Genomic DNA, 6,000 nt, shown 5'->3' on the forward strand with positions numbered 1-6,000 from the left:
CGGGGCAGGTTAGTACAAAATGTCTGTCTGCGAGGTGGGGACAGATTTCAGCCACATGTGCCAGGCTGTCATCCTGCCGAAACTCCTCGGCTGAGTGGCTGAAAGGTTTGCTTTTTTAATGTAGGCAAAAGTTATATTTTCTATTAGCCTCTCTCTTGTAGACATCTGGACCATTTAGATGAGACTTCCGGAAAAAAAAAAAAAAAAAAAGAAAAAAAAAATCACCACAAAACACTGAGATATAAGTCCAGAGTAGAAAATTTCAGCTGCTCCAAACTGATACGATTTAGTTCAAAGCCTCATGTTTTAGGAAGTTAAAGTAGCAAGTAGCAGGGTAATTTTCTAATAGCATTCCTAACTCATCTGTTTTAATGAAAGTCTCACATGTGGCTTAAGGCTTGAGATACATAATTCCTAGAGCTGCTAAAGTAATTCTTGATTTTGAGTCATTAAAGACAGGGGACTTTGCTGTGGTTTCCAACAAGCACAGGATGCAACTTCACTTACCACTTAGGATTCTGTCTGTGAGCATAGCTGATTTCCTTCTCCATAAGAAATATAATTTGCTGGCTCTCATTTCATATTCAACAAGCTTGTTGTAGAAGTTGATCAAACTGATTCCGGGTATCTACAAGCAATTATTGTCAACACTTGCTACTTTTCCTCCTAATTTTATAATGCTCTTTAAAGCACGTGACCATTTAAGAATGGCAGATTTCATTACAGGAAAAAAAAAAAAATGAAACCCCACACATTGCCATTTCCAAGCCTTATTGTTACAAAAAGAAAGACAGAAAAGTTGAATATCATGTTAAATCCCGGAAACTAGAAGAAAATTAAAAGAATTCGAGAACCATGTGTGGATCCAATCTCATTTTTAAAGCTGTCCCATACATTTGGAAGTCTTAATATTGATTTCTGGTTGATTTGGATTGGCATTACCAAAGTATATTATTTTCATATGTTAATGGTTATATAGAAAAACACTTGTGTGCCTAAATACACCAAACACAAGGAATGGTTATTAACAAAGCATCATAAGCACGGCTCAGTTGATTAAAAGCCCTCTTGCAAATGGACAAATGTTATCTCTGCAATTGTCACTGGTGTCTGCCTTGAGTAAACCATCTTCTGACTCTCAGTTCAGATGTAGCTCCCTACCTGGTGTGATCTGAAACAACCCCAGAGACTTCCCCAGCTACTCTGAGCTCTGAGCACATCTAGCCTTCATTTTTAAGTACAGATCCATGTTTTCTTTCTGCCATAATTGTAATTTATAGTTATGTTTCAATGATACTTCAATCATGACATTAGGGCAATTGAACTGAATGTAAAATGCTGGTTAAGCATATTAATATTGTTAGTCTAGAAATTATATCAATATTAGAATTTAAAGTTAGGGTAAAGATATTTTTGGAAAAAGAAATAACTGCACTGGGAATTTTCTTTGGCTTAAATTTATTCACCATTAGTTTAGCAGGGAAATATATGTTTTTTCAATGTTGTTTTGTGCACACATAATACAGATCAGATTGTAATATTACCTATATTTATTGAGAACTTAGTTCAAAGATTTTAGTGGATTTACAGCTGAACTTCCTAAATCTTTTACGTACATAGATAAACAGGCTATAGCCAAGCAAAAAGAAAAAAAAAAAAGCAAAACACATTCATTCTGTTTGTGGCACTAAAAAATAACTTTACAATTGTTAAAAAATAATGTAAATTCATTACTGACCTTTGAAGGGTGATTTTATTAAGCATATGGGGTTCATCTACATTTTGAAAGCATCTGTTTTTATGACCTGAAGAGTATACATAAAAAGCCGAGATTTGGGCTGCTTTCTGTAGACAAAAAAAAAAAAAAAAAAAAAAATCCTTATGGCTTTGATTTTTTTTTTCTTGCAGTGATTTATCGTCTTATAAATGTATCATCAACATTTAATCCTCACATTCTCTAATGTATAACAAACATACGTGTTTGTTTTTATGGACGAAGCAAACTTGTACCTTCACAGCCATGATGCTCCACAGAGAGAAACGTATGGAGATATGCAAGACTTGTTAATTTGTTCTCAAAAGGAGGCAGATAAAAGCAGATGCTAGGGGGCAATAAATTATACTTTTTGTACATTTTCTTCTTCTTCTTTTTTTTTTTTTTAACCCTCCTAGTTGACACAGAATTTCCTTTGCAGCATTATTTATTGCCAGTGATGTTACTAGGCTGCCTGGGAGGGCAAAATGGAAAAGTTTGTGAAGTACACTTGGAGAGTGCTCTTTTAAACCAGATGATTTGTGAGTAAGTCTTGGAGAGTTGGGAGTATATTTTAGATATGTTAGCTGTCTTGTAGTGGGCTTTTATACAGTGAGTGAAAGACTCTGGAAAATATTGCTTATATTGGGAATGTTTACCAGGATATATTTGAGTTTCTCACCAGTATGGAGGCCCATAATCTTTTCAGCATAAAGTAAAATCTTACATGTCTCTGTTCAAAGGCTACATAAATGCTGAAAATGTTGGAAAATGACGGTTAATTTTGGGTTTGACTCTTCTAGAAGCTCATTTATTAGAGAGCACCCACTCTTCAGAAAATCAGTTTCTTACAGTGTGTCCCAACCCACATGCCAAAACACTGGAGACATCAGAAACCATTAGTCACTTCTGAAAAATTTAGGGCTTGAATGACCAGCGTGTCCTTTACAGAAAGGCTTTAATGGGAACCTTCTCTGAGCTGGGTTTGGCACAAACATGCACCCCTGCTGCCGTGCTTGTGTCGGACTGCAGCATCACCACAGGCACCATGGGATGAGGGTTGTGTGGCGTGGCACCATCAACCCTCCTGTGCTCAGGGAGCCCTGTTGGCTGCCACCAGCCTACATAGTTTAGCACCCTGGATTCTAGGGGGTTGAATTTAAATCACATTTTCTTTCTGTGTTTTTGGAGACATGTAGTAAATACTGCTTTAATACCATGGTAGCAAGTAGGTAGGTTTCAAATTTATTTATTCATTTATCTACTTATTTTCTTTTCAATCATTATTCTTTCTCAAAATAAGATCACTTTTAAATACATGCATCCTTCCACACATGTGCACACCTGAATTCTTGCACACACTTTAATTTTTAATATAAGGTGATCAATTGCATTTGAGTGTCTGCAGCCAGCGATCATCTAATGAAAAATGGCAAAACATTTTTTATGCACCAGTGACCACAGCACTGAGATCAAACACGCTCCAGCAAATCTGAATGAAAGTGCTGTACACATCTGTGTGAGTGTAAAGGACAGGTTTTGCAGCAGTAATACATCTGCAGAGGCTTGGTACTTAGAGAAACAAACAGTAGTATAATATGGAAAATGCACAAGGAGAAGACAGCCTTCTGGGCAGACCTGGCTGGCAGGAGGCAGAGATTTGCTCACATAAAAGCAAGTTGCTCAAAAAGCCCTGTTTTTGTCTTGTCAGCCCTGCAAAGAGCAGCCTTGCAGCTGTTGGAGGGGAAGAAATGGGAAATGCACATGTGGGTCTGAGAGCACAATGGGGAGGAAGCATGCAAATAACTATTAAAAAATTAATATAACATCCACCTCCTTGGGCATAGGATGAACATGTTGAATGACTGGTGGGTAATATGTTGGTTATGTGAAAATCATAGCTACGGTCATAGGGAAGTTTAGGGTGGAAGGGACCTCTAGAGATTATCTAGTCCACTCCCTCCCTGCTCAAAGCATCCAAATAAACTGCAAACAAATATTAACCTGAAAGGTCAACCAGAGATAATGTGAAAAACCTACCTGTGGTTCTAGACTTACAGCAGAATTTCAGATTTGCCCCAACAGTCATAATAAGCATTCAAAAGTTATTCTCTAATGGGGATATTTCCACATTTTTAAAGTAAGGGCAGAGCACATGAGCAAGCACTGGAGCCAGGTGGTGACCCGGGAAGACAATGATAGCAGAGGGGATCCTGCCAACATGATCTGTGAAGCAGAACCAGGAAGCACACCAGGGCAGGACAGGGATGGCACAGCCGAAGCAAGCTGCTTTGACTGACTTTATTTTTGGTGGAGAAAGAAAGCCATGTCCAAAAGGCTTGTCACTTATGTCAAAGATTGGCACCTTACAGTCACTTCTCTTCCTCTCTGGTGTCTGCAGAGGGCATTAAATGACTGGTTCTCAGTAGATGCCTACCCTTTCTGTGGCTTTAAAGTTCAAGGGATGAATCCTGCCCTCTGGGCTAAAAGAGATATTGAAGAAATTTGTGTCTTTCTCAGGGCTGCCCAGATGGAGAAAGAGATGGTGGACTTTCGAGCAATTCTCCCAGAAATGTGCAAAGCTGCAAAAATTCAGAACCTATTTGGGAACCCTCAGCCATCAATAACATAGGCAATAGTGAAATAACAGCAGGACGTTTTACTTTTAAATGCTTCTCATAAAAATGAGGGGAGCAGATTGTTTATATTAACCTTTCTGGGAAATGCAATCAAATTGTCCTTGAAAAATGTTAAAGAAGAAAAACATAAGCGTGACTTTCAATAGCCCTTAACAATCTGTGAACCGGCCCGTTGCTAACTGTCACACACAATGTACATTTTGTTTAGTGATTTCTGTTACACTGCCACTCTCTATGAAAATGTTTAAAAGAATAATTCAAGCTGCATGATCCCAGGTGCATAAACATGTGCTCCTCAAGCCAGCAGAGAAACTGCCGAGTCTAGCAGGATCGTCAGACCCACGGGTCAATTCAGGGACTAAGAAAATCATTTCCTATTTCCCTTCATGGATTTGGAGCATGCTGGGATCAGCCAGTCTAGGAAAATAGAAAGAAGCTGTGTCTTCTGCAGCAAAAACAGAGCTGGGAAATGAAAGATGCCTCAAACCCTGGCCAATTCTGCCAAAGCAGGATGGGAAAAACGTTCAGTCCCTCCCGACCGAGGCTCACAGCAGTCATTTCTACCACACCGTCTGTTCTGCAGAGCTATGCCCTGCCTTGCTGACACGGGCAGGAGTTGCAGCCTGGCCCTGCTCCGGGTGGAGGTGGTTAAAGCCTCACACTGAGCCAGGCTGGAAAGCTCCAGCTGAAGTCCCTATGCTCCTGGCTCCCCACTCATCACTTTTTTCAGGTTCTTGAATTGCTCTTCAGAAGCCTTCAAAGGCACCCTACCCTGCCTTTCCACTGACTAAGCAAGTAGGCTTAAGTGGAGTTTCAAGTGTTAAGAGTACAGCTCTGTGCTTTCATGGGGATGCGTGTTTTTCCATTAACTGAAGCCCCTTCATCGTGGCTTCCTTCCCCTGGTGGGAGAAGTTAGAGATTGAACAGGTCCCTCCTGACCATTTCTATACCATTCAGGTGAGGTTAAGGGCCAAAAGCAGACAAAATAATAGACAAAAGACAATCTTCAGTCTTCAGTGAGATCCATCCTGCAGCACCTAAAGCAGGCTAAAATGAAATTGCTAATCTCTCCCATGCTACATTGTATGATCCCTAAAAATCTTGATCTTTTCCTCTTTCTTTCTTTGTTTTATTCATGGCCAAGCTTCTGGCTCCCAGCCTTGCCGGGACTTGGATAACCCGAGAAGTGAACAGTAGGATAGCATGGAAAATGCACAACTTGGAGACATCCCACAGCGAGGGACAGAAGGGAAGTGCATCAGCTCCAGCAGTGCTACAACTTCAGCAAGCCTTACCTGCCTCCAGCTGGTGACAACCCTTTGGCCAACCCATGGGATAGATGGGATCACTCTGGGCAGTTGTATTCTTTACAAACGAAGAAACTCAGATTAATCTGTGGGAATTTGCTTGTCTTTGCCCACATATTGCACTCAAAGAAAGCACAGAAGTCCATGTTTCTCCCCTTTTGCTGTCCTCTGAATTATGAAAGCTACATAGAGCATGAAGAAAGAAGTGTAGTGTCATTGGCCTGAGAAGGGCTGCTGCATGATGAAAACATGGATTACCTCCTTGTCCACGTGGTTTTAAAAATGCTAGTAACAGCTCCTT

The sequence above is a fragment of the Anas platyrhynchos genome, chromosome 2 (assembly GCF_047663525.1).
Source record: "Anas platyrhynchos isolate ZD024472 breed Pekin duck chromosome 2, IASCAAS_PekinDuck_T2T, whole genome shotgun sequence".
In the NCBI taxonomy this organism is placed as follows: Eukaryota; Metazoa; Chordata; class Aves; order Anseriformes; family Anatidae; genus Anas; species Anas platyrhynchos.